General features: G+C 42.8%; 1 long non-coding RNA gene across 3 annotated transcripts in view; it reads right to left on the minus strand.

Annotated features, from left to right (window-relative positions):
* LOC144773686 (uncharacterized) overlaps window positions 1–23,932 on the minus strand; it is a 1,071,276-nt gene that overhangs the window by 525,974 nt on the left and 521,370 nt on the right. The window contains exon 7 of one of the 3 annotated variants that reach the window (XR_013600053.1): window positions 14,372–14,608. The exons of the other annotated variants lie outside the window; for them this stretch is intronic. This is a non-coding gene — a long non-coding RNA (uncharacterized LOC144773686). Of the gene's footprint in view, window positions 1–14,371; window positions 14,609–23,932 lie in introns of those variants that run through there. 3 annotated transcript variants of the gene reach the window in all.

Genomic DNA, 23,932 nt, shown 5'->3' on the forward strand with positions numbered 1-23,932 from the left:
ATTTGTGTCAGCTAAATGGGATGCGTACATGGCAAGGAACGGGATTGAAGTAAAACACACACCCATATACCATCCGGCTGGAAATGGACTGGTCGAACGATTCAATAGAGTTATCAAGGGAACCATCCAAGCAGCTATAAGTGCCGGGCTAGACTGGGAAACAGAATTGCATAAGATGCTGTGGGCATACCGCATCACTCCAGGAACTACATGGTACAGCCCTTTCAAGGTACTTAGAGGAAGGGAACCCTTCACCAAAGACAACCTCGCATGGAGGCACATGGTGGTACAAAGTAAATGGTCTCCAGCGGTAGTAAAAAGGAACCTGGAAGATGCACAAGCCACATACACACGAGAGTACAACAAAAGGTGCAGCACAAGTGGGAAGTCATTGGAAAAAGGAGAGTGGGTGAGGGTCAAAGAGGCAGTAATGAAAAGAAAGGGGGAAAGCAAGTTCACCCCACCACTCCAGGTCATCGAGCCATATGCCAGATCCGCACTACTCAGCGATGGGAAGGTATGGTTGCAAGATCGAATGGCAAAATGTAACAAAATCCTCAACTGGGAAGAGACAAGAATAGAAGACGCACACCCACAGGAAAGCAATGAAGGACAGGAAGGAGATGGTACAGTGGGAGGAGAGAAGTCAATGATGTGCAAACCAGGAGAGGACAGAGACACAGAGAATAGAGCAGAGATATCCCGTGGAGGAGTCAGCAAGGACATAGACAAGAGGAGAGCTACTGAACAAGAACGAAGTAGCACGTCAGAGGGCAAGCGGCTAGAGACACTCCAAGAAGGGGGAAATGGACAGCAGGTGAAGGGTACATCCAGAACGAGAGCGGGCAGATTGGTAAAAGTACCCAAGAAGTTTGAAGACTTTGACATGAGCACCAAGTAAGACTGATTCTTTTGGGGGTTACTTTGTATTATTAAAGGGGGGAGATATGTGGTAACGGTCTAGTGGTTTAGGGGCACGCCCCAACCAGAACCGGAAGCGCTGCCATTTTAGGTGCGCGAGGCCGGAGCTAGAGAAGGCAGCACTTCCCCAGCGCTCCGAATAAAAGTGCATAATTCAGCATACACCATTGCTTCAGTGTGGTTAGTACAGTGCCGATCCTACTTCCACAGTAACCGTTAATATTTAAGTCAGATGCGTAAAAACATACATATTTGTTTTATGATGTGTCCTGTTTGGGGTTCACAGCATAGAAAAATACTTTGATATTGAATCAAATAGTTTTAGTAGTGTGAAAAATTACAACTATTTACACAGTTGGTTTGAACTCACCCTTTTTTTCAGGGTGTTATACCACATCCTGGGCTAAACCGTCAGCGTCTTAATTGGCTGGTAGATTTAGGAGCACGTGCCACAAAGAACACTCCCAGAAGCCCGGGCCTTAAGTGAGGTGAAAAATGTAGGGGTGGGGGGTCTAAAAGTGGTGGGATGTATGTAACTAAGGGCGTAACGTCAACCACATTTCTGTGATTTCCATAGAGAGCCATCTGAACAGTAATCTGAATCCTTTCTAACCTTTCTGTAGAATCCAGATACATAACATAACAACTGACATACACTTAAGACTAGTCAGGACTATTGGCTTTGTCAATGATTTTATTATAAATTATTCATATTCAATATGTTTTAATTGCGATACTCTCAATTAAACATTACTCAGGCGTGTGGAAGTGGTAGTAGTCTTCAGAGTGTTTCAATCACACCCATTATGTTCACTCATTGTTAGAAATGAACACCCTTTTTCACGCCATATCTCCTCCATCTATATATTACACCTCATCTGTTTCCTCTTGAGCATCCACTTTTCACTCTCTCCTGAATGCACTTCCTCGCATCTCCTTCACTTCACCACACCCCTAAAAACACAACACACCCACTCACCTGTAAGGACTGCATTTTCTTTTACTTTCCCCTTGTCAATATTTTGACAATTGTGTACCTGTTTCACAAACATTTGCACAGACCCAAAATTGCATCGGGAATACGTGAACCTTTGTGCTGTGTGCTCTGCAGAGAGGCCAAGGTTTGGATGACCATCTATTCTGAATTCCTTTCTGACCCACTGACTGATACTGTGTGAAAATTACAGAAACACGTCATGGTGGAAACAGCAAACACTTATATGGAGTGCAAGATTAAGGTTGAGCTCAAATAAAACATGTTGATATGGATTATCTTAACGTTGTTACATCAATTATTCAGAATTCACGGAGTCTCTTTGTCTCTAAAGCTCAGGACAGAAGTATAAGACCCGATAGGGACCTGTTTCAATGTCCGTATTTAATTGCTTCTAGGTCTGAGACCCAGACGAACCTGGCCCACTTAAATCCCTCAATGCACAATGGGATAGCAGTTGCACACCTATTGTTTGTCAAATTTCTCTCCAAGTGTTTCAATTTTATCCTGTTTGCGTGCAGACTGGGGGCCGTGCCTCGCGTCATAGCACGTATGTAAACTAAAGCAACAATAGCAGCAACTCATTACTGCGTGAACCATTTGTACAGCTTCAAAGAAGCAACTTGCAAAACTTTTTGTATTCCAGATTCAATGATTTATTCCATAGTTCTCAAAGTTCATCCAACTTGACTTTTTCATTCACAATAAACTGTCCAAAAGCCCATTTGTTTCACATGAGGCAGTTGTGCCAATCCAGGCCTCTTACCACATCACGTAGGGACATTTAATTCATGTTTCACAGCTAAAAACGTAATCCCAATGCATTTCGGGTTTATTTGTATGCCCTTCGTCAGGGGAAGCGGTTTAGATTTAAAAATGAACTAAAACCCATGTTAGTCTTCCATCAACAAACACTATAATGTTTTACAACAATACATTCTGCGGTGAACCAATCAGAATTTTAAAAGTGACTCCTTACAACCTAAATGGTTATCAACATAACATTCCCTCAATGCTTTCATGATGTTCTAATCTCATCAAGAGTTTAATGCACGCAGCGAAACTCCCCGACTCCATCCTCGATGTTAAACCTGCCATTTTCCAGCGTTATTCAGTAAACACTCGACATGCCCAGTATTCTTTTCATTAGCTTCGTGATAAACATCTCTGTAACCCCTACGGTAAAATATATATTGATTGCCAAAACCCTGTACATTAACAGCTTAACTATATAACCTCCCTCGGTCCCGTTTTCTTTAAATCAACTGCTTGTGTTCCAAAGTTATTCATAACCATTCTGTGCCCTCCTCTCTTTCGTGACTGCCATTTGGACCAGAAACTCGAGCAACCCTGTACTCACAATTTAAACAGTTCATCTGAATCCATCCCTCCAATCCCAGCAGTTTAATCAACTACCACTCTGTCCAGTTAGAAACTGCGAGTCCATTCACCCTTCAGTTCAAATCCCAGCCCCTCCCTCATATTCTCAACAACTACAAGTCCCATAAACCCTTGCAATGGAACAGACGAAATGCGTTACTTACCTGTAACTGCAGTTATCCAGTATTGGTGTCTTTCATAGATTCACATGCCTGAATCATTCCCCGTCGTCGAGACGGGAGTCTCCGGTACATAGAAAAGTAATGTCTTATAGACATACATAGAGAATAGTAGGCCTAAAGGCCTCACCTTAGTAAGATATCCATGTCCTTTTGTAAAAAGGACCAAACTCTAGAGAAGAGCCAATCAGCTATCACCTCCCTCTAGAACCTTCCTGCCAGGAGCCTCAGTCCCTCAGATTTTCATACGCACTAAGCTAAGTAGGCGTGACACTGAGAGAGTTAGGTGAGTCCTTCCAGGGGAGGCAGGAGGGTTGCATGTGAATCTATGAAAGACACCAATACTGGATAACTGCCGTTACAGGTAAGTAACGCATTTCTTATCCAGTATTATGGGTGTCTTTCATAGATTCACTTGCCTGAATCAGCGTAGCAAGCAATGCAGAGTGCACATTTCTGATGGAACAGCATATACAAGTCCTTAGATAAGACACATCATGCGAGCATGAACAATCATTAGACCTCCACAATAAGAGTTACTAAAGAAATGTGCACACCAGAGTAGGATGGAGGGACGGAGGAAGGCTCATCTTACTGAAAAGATGGCGTAACACTGATTGTTTCACTGCTGCATCATTCATCAGCTCCGTGTCCAGGCAGTAGTGCCTAGTGAAGGTATGCGGCGACTTCCATGTTGCCGCCCTGCAAATGTCAATGACTGGCACCCCTGCAAAGAGAGCTATAGAGTGGACATAGCTCTCGTGGAGTGCGCTCTCACTTTGGAATGCAATGGCTGTCCAGCTTGGTCATGACAGAAAGCAATGGCTGCAGAAATCCATCTGGAGATGCTCTGCTTGGCAAGCGGTAGACCTTTCCTAGGTCTGCTGTAAGCTACAAATAGCTGGTTAGATTTCCTGAATGTTTTCCTTTTGTCTGTGTAAACTTCAAGCATCGCTTGAGATCCAAAGAAAGCAGCGATCTCTCAGCTGCCGTGCTTGGGTTTGGAAAGAAGGAACGCAGAACCACAGGTTCATTTAGGTGGAAGTCCGACGGGACTTTTGAGATAAACCTAGGATTGGTTCTCAGGATTACTCTGTCGTTATTAAACTGTAGAAAAAGATCCTGGATTGAAAACCCCTGTAGCTCACTGACCCCCCTTGCAGATGTGAGCGTCAGGTGCAGTGCTGATTTCCGCGAGGCATACTTTAGGTCAGCTCTGTGTACTGGTTTGAACGGATGTTTCATGAGCTGGTTAAGAACCACATTGAGATGCCAGGTAGGTGGCAACATCCTTACTGGTGGGAAAGATCTGTATAATCGTTTTAGAAATTACTTAATCAACCCACTTGACCAGAGCGATGGACTCGTTGAAGTTCTTTATAACGAGATATTGCTGCTAAGTGTGCTTTAATGGAGGAGTGGGCTGGGCCCGACTGCGCCAGATGTAATAGATAAGGTAATATTTGCTCCGGTGATATGGAGAAAGGCCGAATTCCGTGATCTGCACACCAAACACAAAAGCACTTCCATTTCAGGGAATGCGTCTTGGTCGTGCTATCCGCCCTTGCTCTGGCAAGAATGTCTACAGTCTTGTGGAATATTCAGATTGTGGAACTCTCTGAACTGAGGAGCCAGGCGACTAACCTGAGAGACTTCAGATCCGGATGTTGAACTTTATTGTTGTTCATTGTAAGCAGGGATAGATACTGCCACAGGTGGACCGGCGGCTCCAGGGATAGACGGTGGGGCTCTGTGAACCAATGTTGCCTCGGCCAAGTTGGGGCTATTAAAATTAGAGTATAAGGCTTCACCTAAATTTTCCTGAGGACTCTGGGAAGCATCGGGAATGGCGGAAAGGCGAACGCAACGACGTTGCACCATGCGATGGAAGATGCATTCCCTAGAGACCCTGACTGGGGATGCCAACTTGCGAAGTGTGGGCATTTGGCGTTCATTGTCGTCGCAAATAGATCGATTTGCGGCGTGCCCCATCTGGAGAAGATCTGGTCGATAATTTGTTGATCTAGCTCCCACTCGTGTGGCGATGTTTTCTGCCTGCTCAACGCGTCGGTGAGCACATTGTCCGTGCCTGGGACATATTCCACTCTTAGGGTTATATTGTGGAGTATGAACCAAACCAGATTATTTTTTGCAACTCGCGAGAGTGTGTCAGCGAGCGTGTCCCTCCCTCTTTGTTGAAGTAGTGCTTAGCCGTGGTGCTGTCTTTCCGGATGAGCACCAGGGAATCTTTTATTCTTGGCAGGAAAGCTTGAAGGGCCAGGAAGACCGCCCGCAGTTCGAGCAGATTGATATGTAGTTTCTTCCCCATAGGAGACCACTACCCGCTTATCTGTAGCTCTTGCAGAAAAGCTCCCCAGCCTTCCAAGGAGGCGCCTGTTGTGACAACATGAGGAGCAGCCGGAAGCAGGAATGACAAGCCTTGAGACAGGTTTTGAGATGACATCCACCATTGCAGGGCTCCAACCATCTGAGGATTCACTTTTATGTGGTCGTCGAATAACCCTGTGCATTGGACCCACTGCTTCGAGAGCGCCTCCTGTAGATTCCTCTTTCGTAGCTGACAGTGAGGAATCAGGAGGATACACGCTGACATCATCCCCAGGAGGGATTTGAAGAGACGGACTGTCAAGACTTTCTTCGAGGCTACTATAGCAGCTAGTGCAAGGGGCTTGTTCATCCTCTCTCTGGATGGGAAAGCTTTTGCTGACCGTGTGTCCAAGGTTGCACCTAGGAAACTGATGCACTGAGAAGGTTGTAGGACCGATTTTTCCTGATTGAGGGTGAGACCCAAGCAATCGAAAGCTTTAAACAGGCGTTGGAAAACCTGGACGCGTCTTCTAAGGATGGAGCCCTGACCAGCCAGTCATTCAGATACGGAAAGACTTGGTGATGGCACTGTCTGAGATATGCCGCCACCGGGGTACGACATTTCGCGAATATGCGCGGTGCAGACTTGAGTCCGAAGGGCAGGACGCGAAACTGCAAGTGTCTGCCCGCTACTGCAAATTGCAAGTACCTTTTTGTGATTCCTGTGAATTGGGAAATGGAAGCAAGCGTCCTGTATGTCTAGGGACGCCCTAAAATCCTGCTGTTACAGTAGTTGCAAGACCTCCTGGATCGTTACCATGCGAAACAACTGCTTCTTAGGAATTTGTTGAGGGCCCTAAGGTCCAAGATTGGTCTCCACTTCTTGTCTTTTTTTTTTCTGGATAAAAAGAAGCAGGAATAAAACCCTTTTCCATTCTGAGATGGAGGTACTCTCTCTATTGCTCCTTTCTGCAGCATAATCGAGATCTCTCATAGAAGCAGCCGTAGATTTTAGTTATTTCCGCTGTCCTTTACCTTGAAAGGACGACCTCCCAAAAGAGGATTGCTTGTTTTGCTGTTGTTGGCGCTGTTGGTATTGGGTCTACTCTGGCCTGAAGGGCAGGAAGACTTGTATTAATAATTTCCTCTGTAGGAAGACTGTCCTCTTCCTCTATTTCTACTAAAGGACTGGTTCTTATACTGAAGAGTTCCCAAAGCTCTCGCAGTGTCTGCTTTGTCAATTTTTTGTGCCAAATAGTAACTGGCTAACATATGGCATGTCCAAAATCTTTGTTTGCACCTCAGGACGGAAAGAGGTTGCCTTTAGCCATCCTTGGAGCTGCAAGACTGCTGCTCCAGCCAACTGGCGTAACCCTGTCACAGCGATATCCATCGCGCAGTCCATAGTTTCTGACGCCGATGCTTCACCATCTAGCAGAATCCTCTTTACTTCCTCTTTGGATGAATCTGGCAATTCCGACAGCTATGGGGTTATGTGTGCCCACAATTGCCTATTATAGCGTCCCAAGAGCTCTAGGGCGTTCGCGGCCTATACCGTCATTGCCAATATTGAGGAAAACCTGTTCCCAATGTTGTCCACTCTTCTTACCTCCTTAACAGGAGGAAGCGACAAAGGGGCCGAAGGATTCCTGGAGGTCTTCTGGGCCGCCTGTGTCACCACGGAGTCCTGCTTAGGATGTCCTGTTAAACACGCCGGTGCTGTATCTGGCGCCCTATACTTCTTATCCAACTGAGGGATCACTGGTGATACAGAGGAGGGGTTCTGCATGACCTTTACCCCTTCTGACTTTAGGTACTCGATAATCGGTATTGACCTTACTGCCTTCTTGAGAGGTTCTGTGAAGTCATACAAGAAGCAGACCTGTTCTTGAGAGACCAATGAGATCTTAAAATGTTGAGCAGCCCTCTCTACCACATTATAAGAGATTCCAGAATTGTCGGAATTTCCCTCGTCGACGAGTCCGTCGACAAGATCAGCGTCATAGACTATGCCGTCGTAGACGAGCAGTCGTAGACGAGGCCGTCGTAGGCGACGTCATAGACGATCCGTCGTAGACGAAGCCGTCGACGACGAGCCATCGTAGAGGAGCAATCGTAGATGAGGCCATCGTAGACGAGGCCATGGTAGACGAGGCCATCGAAGACAAGGCCATCGAAGACTAGGCCATCGTCGACGCCGTAGACAGGCCGTCGTAGACGAGGCCGTCAATGACGATGCCGTCGTAGATGAGCCATCAAAGACGAGCCCTCGTAGATGAGGCCATCGTAGACGAGGCCATCGTCGACGCCATAGACAGGCCGTCGTAGACGAGCAGTCATAGACGAGGCCATCGTCTACGCCATAGACAGGCCGTCGTAGACGAGCAGTCATAGACGAGGCCTTCGTCGACGACGCAGTCATAGACGAGCCATCGTAGACAAGCCATCGTAGATGAGGCCATCGTAGAAGAGGCCATCGCCGACGCCGTAAACAGGCCGTCATAGACGAGCAGTCATAGACGAGCCATTGTAGATGAGCCATTGTAGATGAGCTATCGTAGACGAGGCCATCGTAGATGAGGCCGTCGTCGACGCCGTAAACAGGCCGTCGTAGACGAGCAGTCATAGACGAGACCGCCGTCGTCGACAAGTCATCGTCGACGAGCCATCGTCGACGAGCCATCATCGACGAGCCATTGTAGACGAGCCGTCGTAGACGAGCCATCGTCAACGAGCCGTCGTAGACGAGCCATCGTCGACGAGCCGTCGTAGATGAGCCATCGTCAACGAGCCGTCGTCGACGAGCCATCGTCGAAGAACCGTCGTAGACGAGCCATCGTCGACGAGCCGTCGTAGACGAGCCATCGTAGACGAGGCCATCGTAGACAAGACCATCGTAGATGAGGCCATCGTAGATGAGGCCATCGTAGACGATGAAGCTGTAATAGGCAATGATGATGGTTTCTTAGTCGACGATCCTGTTGACGATGTTGGCTTCTTAGTCTTTACCTCAGGAGGTATAGAAGACGCCTTTCTGAAGGGTCCTATGACCAGAGGAGGTGATTTTGACGGCTCAGAAGTCGTCTTTTTTACATGATTTTTCTCCAAAAGCAAGTCCTTTACTCTCCTTTTCCACAGAGTGAGGAGATTTTGAAGAACTGCGCCCAGAAGACCCATGAGTGGTCTTTTTGAGGGCCTTCTCAGGATGTTCCTCTGAGGAATGAGTCTGAGGAGATTCTCTTCTCTTTTGAGGTCTCCTAGACGTTGAGGATAACGGCTCATCACGGTCACTCGAGAAAATAAAAAACCTCCTTTCTGGTCTTAGTGTTTGACACCATATTAAAAATCTCCCTTCACGACCTCTCAAAAACTTACTTAAGAAAGTGCGACATACCTTGCAGTCTTTGGCCTGCGGTATAGAAAGTAAATGCAGTCGTGTGAGGATCAGAGCAGACCAACCTCTAGAATCAAGTTGCACAGGCTCTTGAAAAATATTTTCTTCTCCTTACCAGACCTTCTTTAAAGAATGTATTTGAAGATAATCCATAGTAGAAAAGAATCCTTGACAACAAAGTCATTTAATGAAGTGAAAAAACACAGAATCTGAGCAGAGCTCAGAGGAGACTCCCTTAGCACAATGTGCGGTAGAAAATCTGAGGGACTGAGGCCAGGAAGGTTCTAGAGGGAGGTGATAGCTGATTGGCTCTTCCCTAGAGTTTGGTCCTTTTTACAAAAGGACATGGATATGTTACTAAGGTGAGGCCTTTAGGCTTACTATTCTCTATGTATGTCTATAAGACATTACTTTTCTATGTACCGGAGACTCCCGTCTCGACGACGGGGAATGATTCAGGCATATGAATCTATGAAAGACACCCATAATACTGGATAACTTAACATTAAGTCTATATCATGAAAACTGACCCCCGCATTTTGTTATACATGAAAAACTGTTGTGTGTCAAACCAAATCATGAAGTGCAATCACTTATAACAATTAATCAGTTGGTGCCATGTCGGTCCTCATTTTAACAAAAAAGCTACTATATTCCATATGATGTGTGCGTTTAACTCTACTGTTTCAATGTGGTTCCAAGAAGACAGTCCATAAGTCATTTTATTTCTCCATGAACTGTGACAGCATAATTCGTGAAGATGTTACATAATAACTTCAGTGATAATCTCATTTATTGTTTATTGCGTCGGGTGCAACACTGCTAGTGAGGCAAGAATTTATTGATCAATGCACAATGGGATAGCAGTTGCACACCTATTATTTGTCAAATTTTTCTCCATGTTTTTCAATTTAATCCTGTTTGCATGCAGACTGGGGTCGTGCCTCGCCTCATGACACCTATGTAAACTAAAACAACAATAGCAGCAACTCGGTACTGCGTGAACCAGTCGCACAGCTTCAAAAAAGTAACTTGCAAAACTTTTTGTATGCCAAATTCAATGATTTATTCCATAGTTATCAAAGTTCATCCAACTTGACTTTTTCATTCACAATGAAACTGTCCAAAAGCCCATTTCTTTCATATGAGGCAGTTGTGCCATTCCAAGCCTCTTACAACGTCACGTAGGGACATTTAATTCATGTTTCACAGCTAAAAACTTAATCCCAATGCATTTTGGGTTTATTTGTATGCCCTTCGTCGGGGGAAGCTGCTTAGATTTAAAAATGAATTAAAACACATGTTTTGCAAGTTACTTCCTTGAAGCTGAGTGACTGGTTCACGCGGTACCGAGTTGCTGCTATTGCCAATTAAATCCCTGCCAGAAGCACATTGACCTGCCACTTCACCTCATTCCTAACTTCTAGCAGTAGTTTCAGGGCAACAGCTTAATTGGGTTGTGGGATTTGAGAAATAGGGGTTTGAGGGATTTGAGCAATATAGTAAGGTGGGTACTGCCAGCATAGCACTAAACTAACAATATCTTGTACTTTGGTTACATTCCTGGTATCTTTCTCATCATTGTCCAGTAGGATAACTGCCTACTCCCTGGTATGCCTACCATTGCCAGATATTCTGGTATACTGAAATGTATTTTAGTATGGTTTAATAGTTATGACATTTCAGTAGGTGATGGGAAAAGTGTGGTGAAATGCTTGATTTTCCAAATTTTTTATTTTTTATTTAAAATGCGTGAGGATAGAAACAAAGATTAGTTTGCAGTGATCGGACATGCGGCGACTCGCACTGTTCAGCATTGGGGCTGGGATGACATGTACCAGGGATGCTTTTAGTTCCCAGTCCTGCCCTGAAGCCAAGCACGGCTGCTGGCTGTTGGCAAGGAAGCAGTGAGGTCACTGCAAGTGGAGGAGCGTAATTTAGACACCACCCTTATATGTCACAGAAATGCCCTTATGTACCTACATTTGGCACTATATTTACTGTTTGCCATAACTTTATTAACATGTGTGAACATTTAAATGCATTAATGAAATGTATTTACTGTAGAAACTAGAGCTTTATAAACGTGTGCACTGAGGTTTAGTTTGCCATGAAGACATGTATTTTGTATTCACATTGGCATTTATACTTTAAGTCACATTTGGATATATTCTGAAAGTTACCTTTAAAAGAGTAATCATGTATGATTTAACTCACATCTGCATTTGTTTTTGAGTTGCAAGTGCACAAACATAATCATGTATTTGAAGTGCATGTTTAAATGTTTAGTTAAAGTTAGCCTGTCTAAAGCCTTGATTTTGAAATGCATTTTGCTTGGTCAGCATGTCCTTTTCCTTTGCAGGTGTATTCTCAAGGTTTCATTGGCTAGAGGAAAGGAAAATTGTCTGTACTCATTTTTTGATAGTAAGACCTGAGAAGAGAAATTATAGCAAGAAATGTGAAGACCCAAAGAGCAATGAAGCCGCCTATTCATCACGTATCAGGAATGGAGAATGTGCAAGGTTGCAGTAACTGCCCAAGTTCTGTGGGATGGTAAAGTCTGGTAATGTTGCAAATGAACAACATGAGAAGCACTTCAGTTTTGTTGGTGTTAAACTGGAGGCAGTATTTTCCATCCAATTTGCCACACTGGTCATGTATTGTTTGAAGTTTGTCTTGGTGGTGCCATGTTGTCTGAGAGGTAAAAAATGAGCTGGCACAGGAGATGATTTTGATTCCATGGTAACTGATGATGTTTGTCAGAGGCATTATGTTTATGATGAAAAGTGTGAGGCTGCGTGATGATCCCTGTGGGATGCCGCAGATTAGGCCCTTGGGTTCTGATGTGAACGGCGAGTACCTGACTCATTGTGTTCTTCTAGGGAGGAAGGAAGCTATCAATTTGAGTGCTGGCCCTTGTATTCCCGCTGTGTGTAGTCTGGCGATGAGAGTATGATTTGTACATGGTCGAGGATGGTGCCAATTTCATCTGTGGGAGCAATGAAGGCTGTTTCAGTATTGTGGTTGTATTGGAATCCTCATTGCAAATCGCCCAGGAGTTTGTGGCATTCTAGGTGGTCAGTTTGTGGCATTCTAAGTGGTCTGTTGTTGGTCCTCTTGATTACTTTGGCTGGGAAGGGGAGCAGCGAGATGGGTCGCTACTTGCTGAGTACTTTGCGATCAGCTGATGGTTTTTTGATGAGGGTGGTGGGTGACTTTAGCATGTTTCTGGCTATCTGGGAACGTGGCTGTTTTGAGGGAGGTGTTAATGGTGGAAGTGAGTGCAGCACTGATCATGGCTCTTCCCAGGTTGTAGATATGTTGGGGGCAGGGGTCGGTGGGAGCTTATGAGTGGACTGTCTATTATTACTGCAGTGTCCTTGATGGCTAGATAGTTTCATGCTGTCAGTTGGTAGTCTTTGGTTGATGAGGTTAGCAGTCTGGGAAGGTCGCTGGAGGTGGCTGGGATTCATAGTTGCTGTAGAAAGGTGGATGGCAGATTTACAACTGGCAAACTTGTGGTTGGAGAGTAAGGGTTGAACGGCTTTACTGGTAGCCAAGTCAAGGCTATGTACGAATGTGGCAGAGGGTTCTGAAACTTGATCCTTTAAAAAAGAGAACCATTAGGAGACTTTAATGCTTGTGTATTGTGGCCATGATATTTCAGGCCAAACAAGAGGCAAGTGGTCCTATTTTAGAAACAGATTCACAAGTGATTTGAGCCAGAGAGGACATGACTACAGCAAGGATAAGGATATTTTTTCCAGAGAAAGTTGGATCAGTGTTAAGGTCCCCACTGAGAAAGACCTTGATCTTTAGCTGATTAATAAACCACATTTATTTACAGGTTGCGCATGCTGTCAGAAAAGCAGTGTTTACTCACTTTATTCACAGTGACATGAGGAGTGGCCAGTTACTCAGGTCATGAAAAGGCAGCGAAGCTGCGTTGACAATGCTCAAGAGTAGAATTTCAGTTTGTTTTTTTACGTTTGAGCTGAGATTTCTTTTTACATTATTTATTTACATTATTTATTTACGCATCCAGTGATGCACCATGAAAGTCACATTGGGTAGGTTCCTTGCATCTTTCAGCTTTACTTGAAACTCGCACTGTTTGCAGCGTTGTGGCACTCACTCTTGAGGGTGTCTGGAATGATGTTAAGAAGTACAATGGGACATTAGAAAGTGAAAAGTCTACGTCTTACAGAACACCTTGTGCAATGTTAGTAGTTCAAGAGAGGACCAGTCCCGGTTTAGTACGTAAACCACGAAAATGCTGTTTCAGTAATGGTGACTTGAAATCTCTGGCTTATCCCTCCGACCCAGTCAGGAGCTCTCAGGCCAGGGGCTCCCATCCGTGCACAGTGCCGGAGGGGGCGCCCTGAGGCTTGGACCCAACACTCCCCCCCCACCACCGCGGTGCAGCGGAAGCTAATGTTACACTGCAGCATACAGAATATGATTTTTCAACAGCAATGGGGGTTACATATACACCCCAAAGAAAAACTGCGAGCAGAAGTGAACGCTGACACGGATTTCGAGCGTGTGGCTGTGACTAGAGGACTGCAGTAGAATTAACAGCCTATACTTTTTATTCATACTGTAGTAAGCAGTGTGGGAACAATTTGCAGACTTTTAACAGGAACCGTTAAAAATCCAACATGCGAGTCAGGGGCCTAAATTAATCCCATAACGACTATAACACGTATGAAAGTGGTTTGTTCAAGGTTTTCATTCCCTACAGAAGCAGTATGAAATAAAATAAAAACTCTTTTTGGGGTTATGAAACTGCGTTAAGTCAAACATCACAGAACAATGTATTTCATATAAAAGCTTGTTACTGCATTTTAAAACAAGGAGAGGTGCATCGAAAACATTCACACTAGATTAATGGTAAGAAGAATTAATTACTGTCCGCAACGAAATCTAAATACACTTCTCATATGCAACTGACTTTGGTTATGTCTCAGTATTATTATAATTAATGGTTGACGATGAGATTCCAGAATTCCAGTCATCCTGAATGAATGAGTACGATTCTTCATTGTGTAAGTTTCGAAAACCATGTATAACACAATAAATAAACCACTAACAACAAAACAAGCGACAAGAGACAGAGCTCCACAATGTAAAGACTGCTTTTGCAACTATGGTTTCTCTGTCAATTTAGTTTCTGATAACCTAGATGCCACATAGAAGATTTGCCTATTTTAATATATTTTTCTAAGATATTACTTCTATGATATTGTTGTTATCCCTTCGGTCTTAAAGATTGTCTTTAAGTTTTTCCTGCGATGATCAAGCAGCCCCAGACATAGGTAGAGGATGTGTTCCAGAGGTTCTTCCCTGAAGCTGCAAATCTGACATACGTTGGTAAGTCTTCTAGGGGCTTTCTGTGCTACGTCAAATTGTCTAGAAAGCAAAAATAACAATCTAAGACATAGAAAGGATTTTTTTTGCGTTAGAATTCATATTAAAATCTAAGTATGGCTGTTGCTGCATAGTGAAAGAGTCTATGGTGTATTTAATAATTTTATAGTATTTTGCCAGCTCAATGTCGGGTAAGCAGAAGGTTGTTTTTCCAGAATATCTCATTTAAATATTTTATGCCAGACCTATTTTATTGGTGATATGTACAAAAGACACATTCTGCTCACACCAGTCCCACATTAAGGCCACAGTAGGCTACTGTCTAATGCTGCTTTGACACATTTCTATAAAATGACATCGGAGTGCATTAAATAGACTCAGGATGTTTATGTTGCTGTGGATGGGAAAACATATACAGTCATCAAATTATTATGTATTCTTCCATCATGTTGCAGGTCAGCAGACTTCTTGAATAAGTAACCATCTGGACAGGTTGCCAGGATGCTGTGCTAGATTAAAATCACAAGGTGTCTAGCACCTGGTGTGGTCAGTCTTAAAGGAGCCATTGGCATAGAGCAAAATAAAACTGTTCTTTTTATGCAGTCCTCCATCTCTTAATAATCACTGAGAATAGGCATTTCAGAATGTTATTTTGTTTGATGATGCCTGCTTGAGTTGTGTCTTCATCCAACAGAGAAACCCTATTATGATGCAGCACCATTTTTCTTCTAGAATTATTTAGTCAACCCCAAGATGACATTCATTCATTTTTAAGTCTCGCTTGACAGAGCAGCTGTCGTTGACCTTATGTGATCACCAGAAAAAAAGGTTTAAAAAACATTACTGAGAGAGGGGCCTACTCTTTGTCCACGTGTTGAGGATCTTCTCTACAAGCTTTGGATTGGCCAGAAGGCCTGTGCTTCCTACCCACTGATGGAGCGAGGTTTAGAAATATATTTTATTTTGACTCGCAAAGTTAAACTTCCATAATTAAATAATTGTACTGATAAGCATGGAGTGAAATTTTTATTAATCAACCTAGATTAAAAAGCATACATGACATGAGGGTTTAACATTTGTGCTCTATGTTGCAACTGCATGTACGTGAAAAATAATAAATTAACCTTGTCAATTGTCTTTGTCAATATTAAATGCGGCTGTTTAATTAATGGCATGTGCTTATTTTGTGTGTTTATGTTATGTCTTTTAGTCTTTATACGGTGTAAGTACTAAAATGCTTAGGCTAGGTAACATCTATTAATGGGTTAATATTTAGCAAAGGTGGGTGGGTAACAGAACGAATTCTAATTCTTCCATTAATTGATGTCTTGTGTTTGTTTATACATTAGTTTTATGAATGGGCCTAAGAAAATGGCTGCCAGTGCTGCAGTATATGAAACTTGACCAGAGTGAAGCCTTCACTCATGCGCAGACGAAAGAGCATTTTGCTGAATTAACAACGTTTAATGCAGAAGCAAATGTGGTCGAGTCGTATGAGTTCTTGGTGACATTTCCAAGGACAGGATGCGGCATGGCGTGCCAAGATTAGGAAGTGAAATGTTTCGTGCTCGGGGAATGTTTCTTTTTGAGGAAGCAAAAAGGATGGTGAAACTAAGAACAATAAGGGCTATGATGAGGCCCCGGACTTGGTCAGGAGAATATGACCTAATGGTGGACTGACATGGCTCAGCCAATGAGAAGTTTGGATTTTCAAAAAGAATGTGTGATAAAGTTACTTTAGCTAGTCAGAAAAGGTATAAAACTGACCCCTTTGGAGGGAGGGCGCTTCTCGCTTCCCGAATCCAGTAAGGCGTGACGTGCTGAAGGACTCTTTTGGAGCACGTAAGGATCAATAGGGTTAAAGACTATTTCCTTTAGATGAAGTGAGTTTTAGACAGGGAACTTAGGTGATGAGAACTGTTTATTTACTTAAAACATGCTAATTAATTTTTATTTTGAATTTTCAGTCTAATATGCTATTCCTCAATAAAACTGCTAAAAATTGCTAACAAAGTATTAAAGACAATGGTCTTACTTGATTAAAGTTAATAAAATAAGATTCTAAAACAACAATCTGGCCTTGTTATTTATGGTCTTGTTACCATTAGTTGATCCATTTACCTTAGTGACTTAATTAAAATGTTTTATGCGCAAAACCATGGTCATTTTAAGTAAATGTGTAAATAGTTTGTGAAAAGGTTTTGATTAATTAGGTCACATGATTCAGTTGCCCTAAATCTGTCTTGTTAGTGAATGGGCCTTGTGAGTAATTTATGATTAATGGTGAGTATCTGATGTAGGGTAGTGTAATTGAGACAGAATTTCTATAGGGACGCTGGATCAATTCTCTAGTAGCAGAGTTTGGTTACTATGGTAACTAGCATGTTACATGGTAATTACATAGAATCAATGTTTAACATATGTTGAGGTTGTTTATTTGTTACATGTAGTCGAAAGGTTTTTTCCAGCAGTATGAAAATTCCTGGTTTGGTACCGGTACAACAGTATAAAAGTAGTGTGACAAAGTGAAGTTAAACAGTGCATTTGTTCTGTTTCAAAATAGTGGTATTGTCATATATCACTAGTGTTGTGGACGTACAGCACAAGTATAGGGACTCTAGGTGTGTTAGGTAAAATGCGTAGTGAGGATTGTCTATGAAATTGTAACTTTGGAGTATAGGGACTTTGAGCCTGTTTTAAAACTCACAGCGAAAAGAGTAATAGAATTTATCTGAGCTTGTGTGAAGGGTAAGGTAACGTCGTTTTTTTTACTGACAAAAGTGGATTTCTATGGTTGGTTAAAGTCCTACCAGGATTTCATGTATGTATGGTTAGGGATACTTTCCGTTTGAAAGTGCGTAGATGATTTTGTAATTACGTTCAAGTCAAACTTTGAATTGTTACTTTATGTGCATTCAGAGAGAAACGAGTTTGTTATTGCCTGTTTGAAGGGTAGAGTAGTGATACTTTATCAACGACTGAATATTCTGTGAGAATAGCGTCGTCTATTCCACGCAAAAGAATACCTGAATGACTGTAAAAGCTATCACTTTATTTAGTGAAACAGACAAATGGTTTGTTTTTCTGTTGTTATTAATCAAAATTTATTGAAAAGGATTTCTTAAAATGGCGCTGTGAAAATATTTTGTAAAGGAGGGGTGAGTTCTAGGAGTGAGAGACGAGAGACGAGAAGCTGCAGCGGCAGTTTACATCACAGGGTCCGCGCTGTGATTGGCTAACATACGTCACAGCTAGCACGCTGATTGGCTCACGTGACTCAGACGAGCTGTTAGCTGATTGGTTCATCCTGAAAGCGACAATTCTATTGGTTGAGCAAGGTGGTGACGTAGCTTAACCTGATTGGCTTGTTGGTGAGTTTCGCGCACAGATTGGCTGATTTTGCGGGACAACCAGGAAACATTTACGATCATTTAGAATTAAGCAGATTTGATTAGAAACATGAGTTATTATTATAAAAAAAAGGAAAAGAAGCTTACATGGCTTCAGAAATTGAAAAATATATTTTCACCTGATAAGAAAATCGAAACGCAAGGTGGAAAATTACTTCATAAGTATAAAACACCTGCAGCATATATGGAAGGTGAATATGGTTATCATACTTGTCTTTGGTTTGATAATTGGATCGATTATACTAAAAATGATGGTGTATTAGCATGGCCGGAAGATGGATCATTTAATATGAGAGTTTTGAAAAACTTGAGAGAAAAAATGATGGCTCTTGTGCCAAAGCCTAGACCTACTCAATTTGAAGCTTTAGTTTGAATGGGAGGATGAGATGTTTGAACTTGCACGAGAAAACAGTGGAATAATAAGAGGTCCAAAGTTAAACATTAATAGAGAAACTCATGAAGATAGAATGCGTCGATGGAGACAAGCAGACATGTGTGATGGTTTATACCCAGTAAGAGGGATGGTTACTGAGATACCAGGTCAAAAGAATACTCAAAAGAAAAATAATATTGAAGAAAGTGAAATAGAAGATTCAGTCTTAGAAGAGATTTATCTTACAAACAGAAAGCAGACTCCTTTTAAACCAGCTTGTGCATGGTCTACCCCGATGGTTTCTACAGAAACCACTCCAAGTGCACCACCACTCAATGAGGAATCATCTAGATTTTACCCGAATAATACGGAAACTCCTAAAAGAGTAGATACGAGAACTAATTCTAGTACATATGCTGAAAGTAGAAATTTCCCTGAAACCCCAAGATTAGAAAAAAGTAAGGAAATACCAGATACTTCAGATTACTTCCGATCTAAAGAAGAATTAGTAAAGCAATTAACTAAAAGTATGGAAGCAGTAACAGTTCCAATAACGATTGGTCCAGTTAACCCAGTTTTTGATCAAAAGGAAATGGGACATTCAGCTTTAACTATTCCATTGAATGCAGAAATTCAGAAAGTAGCTGAAAAATTGTATTCAGATTTGTCAGAAATTCACCGAGATAGATCAATGAGGATGCCAGATTTAACTTTTAATCAAAGTCCAACATGTAAAACTCCAGCTGGTGCAGAATCTGATACTGAAACCCCAGAAAAAAGTGTTGAAATTTCAAATGTAACTTCCCCAAAACTTGATGTTGCTAGATTAAAAGCAGATTTGGAAGAATTAATAATTGGCACAATTGGACCTGACAATTTAAAGCATTATCAAGACGATGAATTATTATTTATTTGTAAAAGTGTACAATGGAAAATGAAAAATAAATATGAACAGTTGGAAGAGTTAGCTAATGAATTAGAAATTGATTTGACCAAACAGAAGAATTTGGGTAAACGCTACAGATTAGAATTCACTGAAAAAGACATTGAGAACTTTAACACAATGGGAAGAATATTGCATATAAAAGATTTGATTGTGTATATAAAAAAATTGGGAGATTTAAGCAAATGGAGAGTAAAATGGACCAAGAAAAGAGAGGAAGAAAGGAGAGAAAGGGGCATGATAGCAAACCAGTATCCAATGAGGGAAATAGCAGGAGGTGGATATGTGCATGTTCCTTGGTTAAAGACAAGACATCTTATTGTTCACAAATGATTTTCCTCGGCTGAGAGAAAAGCCAGTGGAATGGTATCGACAGGTAGATAGATTCATTACAGTTTCAAAAGTTCTGTGAATTGATCTTGATGGATTTTTTTACATAGTTGTCCCGTCAGATCTTTGGACAGAATGTAAAGTTTCTGTAAGTTGGACAAAGGTAGAACCTGCTTGAGATGAAGTAACAGGTGCTCCATCATCAGAAGTTATGGGCCTGTATGATAAAGTCATTTATTGGTTGAAAAATAAGATTCCCCCAAAAGAAGTGGATTGGGTTAAAATTGACAGAACAAATCAGGAGCCAAAAGAATCAGTACATTCATTCTATGAAAGGTTACTGTTAGTATTTAAACAATACAGTGGCTATGAAAAATTAAGTGAAAAGAACATGAGCCACTTCATATATAGATTTGTTTATGGCTTAAGACCTGAAATTGGAGAGATGATTAGAAATGGGATTGTCGGCTGGCAATCACTCTCAGTTGATGACATTTTGAGAAAGGCTAAATACTGCAGTGATGAGATAGATGTAAAGCAAAAGAAGTTAAAAGAAAAGGCAATGTGGTCACAGGTGAAGGTAGCTGAACAGCAAATTGCAAATTTAGAAAGTAAAAATGTTAATGTTAATCAGAATCAGAATCAAGGAAAATTTAAAGGTAATAAGCCATAATTTAATGTTAAAATAGAGGAGTTGAAACAAAAACTCCCTTGTTTTAATTGCGGCGAGATTGGACACTGGAAGCGCGAGTGTAAAAATCCGCCCAGAAATTTTAAAAATGCATCATTGAATCCACAGATGCAGAATGATGTAAATCTGCAGCAACAGCTACAGCGACAGTTAAATGAGCTAAATCTACAGCAACAGCTACAGCAACAGTTAGTGAATCAGCAGAGTCAGATACCACAACCACCGCTACCAAACTGTATGAATGTACAGAGATAAAATTCAGAAACGGGATTCTGCGGAGGTGATCAGGTAATCAGACCACAAAGAGTGAATGTGCCAAATGTTTTTCGACAATTTTTGATGACAGAAATTGAAGGAAGTGATTCTGAGGATTATTTATGACTGTGCCTGAGAGAGGGGGAAGAGTGTGTGCTTGGAGCCACTCTTGAGGTTGACCAGTCCAGTCCATTTATAAATAGTAAAGTGAACGATGTAGAAATCACTTTTCTTGTGGACACTGGTGCTACCCGTTCTACTGTTAGATCAGTGGAAATAGAAAACCTGCCTCTCTCTGGTGATTGTATTCAAGTAGTTGGTGTAGCTAATCAATAAATTAAAACAGATTTGACAGAGCCTGTTAAGGTCGAAATTGGCAAATTTAAAGACAAACATAGATTTGTAGTTTGTAACAGCAGTCCTGTAAACTTGCTAGGAAGAGATATCCTTTGTAAGATGAACTGCAAAATATATTGTTCACCGGAAGGTATAGAACTTCAAACACTTGAAGAAGATGGGCTTTACAGATTAACAATGTTAATGGTTGAAGCAGAGGAAAGTAAACTATTTCCTGCATTTGATAAAGATAATCTTCCTGAAGAATTAAAAAAGACAGTGAAAGCTGAAATTTGGGATTTGACAGGAAATGAAATGGGCTTAATGAAAAATGTTGATCCAGTCAAAATTACAGTGAAACAAGGAATGGATTTTTTTTTATTTAGTTTATTTTTCAAGTTTCAGAAAGGTTTCCATACAAAAACAAAACCCCCCTCCCGCCCCTCAAGGTATCGTCATATCTGCCTAACCAGTATCACTGTTCTTACTTCAGGGCAAAGGGTACACAGCCATTTAGCCAACAACCCAATAAGCAGGGCAGGCGGCGCTCAGATCATACATCACAACAAGAACAGCGAAAGTAGCAAATGGCATTCCGAGGCATCACTAACCCACCCAGTGTCTATAGGACAGATTAAAAGAGGCCACAACATTTCAGGGGCGATGCGTAGCAAAACTGCTAGATCCAGCTCGTCTACACTTCAGCGTCCGTATTTCCCTCTCCTCTATGTGTGAGGTATGTTTGGTAAAGAACCCCAGAAGTTCTTGGGCCTGCTCATGGGAGGGAGGAGTTCATAGTAAAGTTCAGATTGTGTACAGCAGTATACCATCTCTCGTGCCCACCGTGTAGAGGAGGGGGCTGGACCCCTCATCCAGGAGCAGGCCACTACCTTACGTGCCAGCAGCAGACCCATACCCACCAGCCTGCGGATAGACACGGGCAGCGGCTTCGTATATCCCAACAGAGCCATCGCTGGGTTAGGAGACTTGTCCGACTCCACTGCTGCGCTTATTTCAATAAAGATCTTATTCCAGAAGTCATACACACCAGGGCACTGCCAAGCAAGATGGTAGAACCCCGCTTCAGGGGCATGGCATCTGTCACATTCCGCTATAGCTCTCAGGCCGTATCTATGAAGCCTAACAGGCGTATAGTAGATTTGATTTATAAACTTAAAATGTATAAGTCGATGTCGGCCGTTCAACGAGAGCGACTTAGCGGCAGTGCAACAGTATTTGCACATAGTGTCATCGATTGTTAAGGTTAAATCAGATTGCCATGCCAGCCTCGATTTGGTATACGTGTGCTCTCTATGTGTTTGTGAAAGTGAATACAGGTGAGATTGTAGGTGCTGGGGAGAAGCTGTTTGGAGTACATACGTAAGTTCCGGAACCTCAGGAGGCTCCGCCATGTCTCCCCCCAGAAGCTCTGAGAGCGCATGTCTGACCCTGTAGAACTGAAATTTAAGCAGCAAAGAAGGAGTCACCATAGCGGCGGTCACCTGGGCCCATGTCTTAGTAGAGCCCTCAAGAAAGAGATCTCCCGCTGACGTAATGTTAAGCTGAAGCATGGCAGCAACTACTCCTTTTTCACGGAGAGGGGGCAACCACTGCACCCAGTCAATAGGCATTATGGGGGAATACAGCAGCGCGCCTCCCTGAATGTGCAAGAGCCTGGATCATGCATGGTTAGTGGAGGTCACTGAATCAAGTATGCCAGTCCTGCGATCTGTAGGCTCAAAAACAGTGTGTGGGAGTGTCAGGGGCTTGGTAAATAAGGTTTCCAGCATGACATGTAGTATATCCCTACTCCCGTGGACCCAAGTGTGCAAATGCGCGGCTTGTGCCACCCTGTAGTATACCTCAAGGTCAGGCGCGCCTAGACCCCCCATAGAGTAGGGCAAAGTGAGAAGCAGCCATTTAGCTCGGGGCTGACCTCCCGCCCAGGCGAGTTTTGTCAACAATTGTTGCAGCCTCTGGAAGAACACTCTCGGGAGGACCATTGGGATAGTGGAGAACAGAAAGAGGAATCTCGGGAGTACCACCATCTTCATGATGGCAATCCGCCCCAAGAGGGAAAGAGGGAGCCTGCACCAGGCCTCAACATCATCTTCCAGTTTGCTAAATGCCGTGCCGTAATTCGCCCTGAACATGGCTTCTGGGTCTATGTGTAGATGTACCCCCAAATATCTGATCGTGTCGGTTTTCCATTGGAGCGGGTATTCCATAGTTGTCAGTTGTGTACTAGGAGTCAATGGGAATGCTTGTGATTTAGACCAGTTTACTTGTAAGCCAGATAGGGCGCCGTAACGGACAACCTCCTTGTGGACAGGCGACAGGTTATTGTCAGGATCTCGTACATAGAGCAAGGTATCGTCCGCATACATGGATACAACTATCTGATAGGTGGGGAAGTTTATGCCCCTGGCTCCATGATATTCCCGTAGGGCACAGGCTAAAGGTTCCGCTTCAAGAGCATATAACAATGGAGAAAGGGGACATCCCTGTCTAGTACCCCTTGTAATGGTCAACGAGTCAGTCACTACGTCATTCAGTCGAAGCCTAGCCCGAGGACGGGTGTACAGTGCACCTATCATTTGTAGAAAAGGTTGGCCCAGGCCCATCTTAGTCACAACCTTACTGAGGAAGGGCCATTCAACGGAGTCGAAAGCCTTCTCCATATCAAGGAAGACCGCCAGCGCTTTTCTATCCTGCCTAACATGCTGGAACACCCCCAGAACAGTTCGGATGTTGTATGTCAAGTTCCGGCTTGGGATAAACCCGGCCTGTTCAGGGGCCACTAGAGAGGGAACTAGTAAGGCAAGACGAGTAGCCAAAACTTTGGCAAACAGTTTCGTGTCCACATTTAACAAAGAGAGGGGGCGGTATGAGCCACAGCACTCCCTGGGCTTGCCCGGTTTAAAGATTGCAATCAGTAGTGCTTCTCTCATGGAGTCTGGCATACTGCCCTCAACACAAATGTCATCAAAGAGGGCTGACAAGTGAGGGATGAGCTGATCTTTAAAGG

The sequence above is a fragment of the Lissotriton helveticus genome, chromosome 1_1 (genome assembly GCF_964261635.1).
Source record: "Lissotriton helveticus chromosome 1_1, aLisHel1.1, whole genome shotgun sequence".
In the NCBI taxonomy this organism is placed as follows: Eukaryota; Metazoa; Chordata; class Amphibia; order Caudata; family Salamandridae; genus Lissotriton; species Lissotriton helveticus.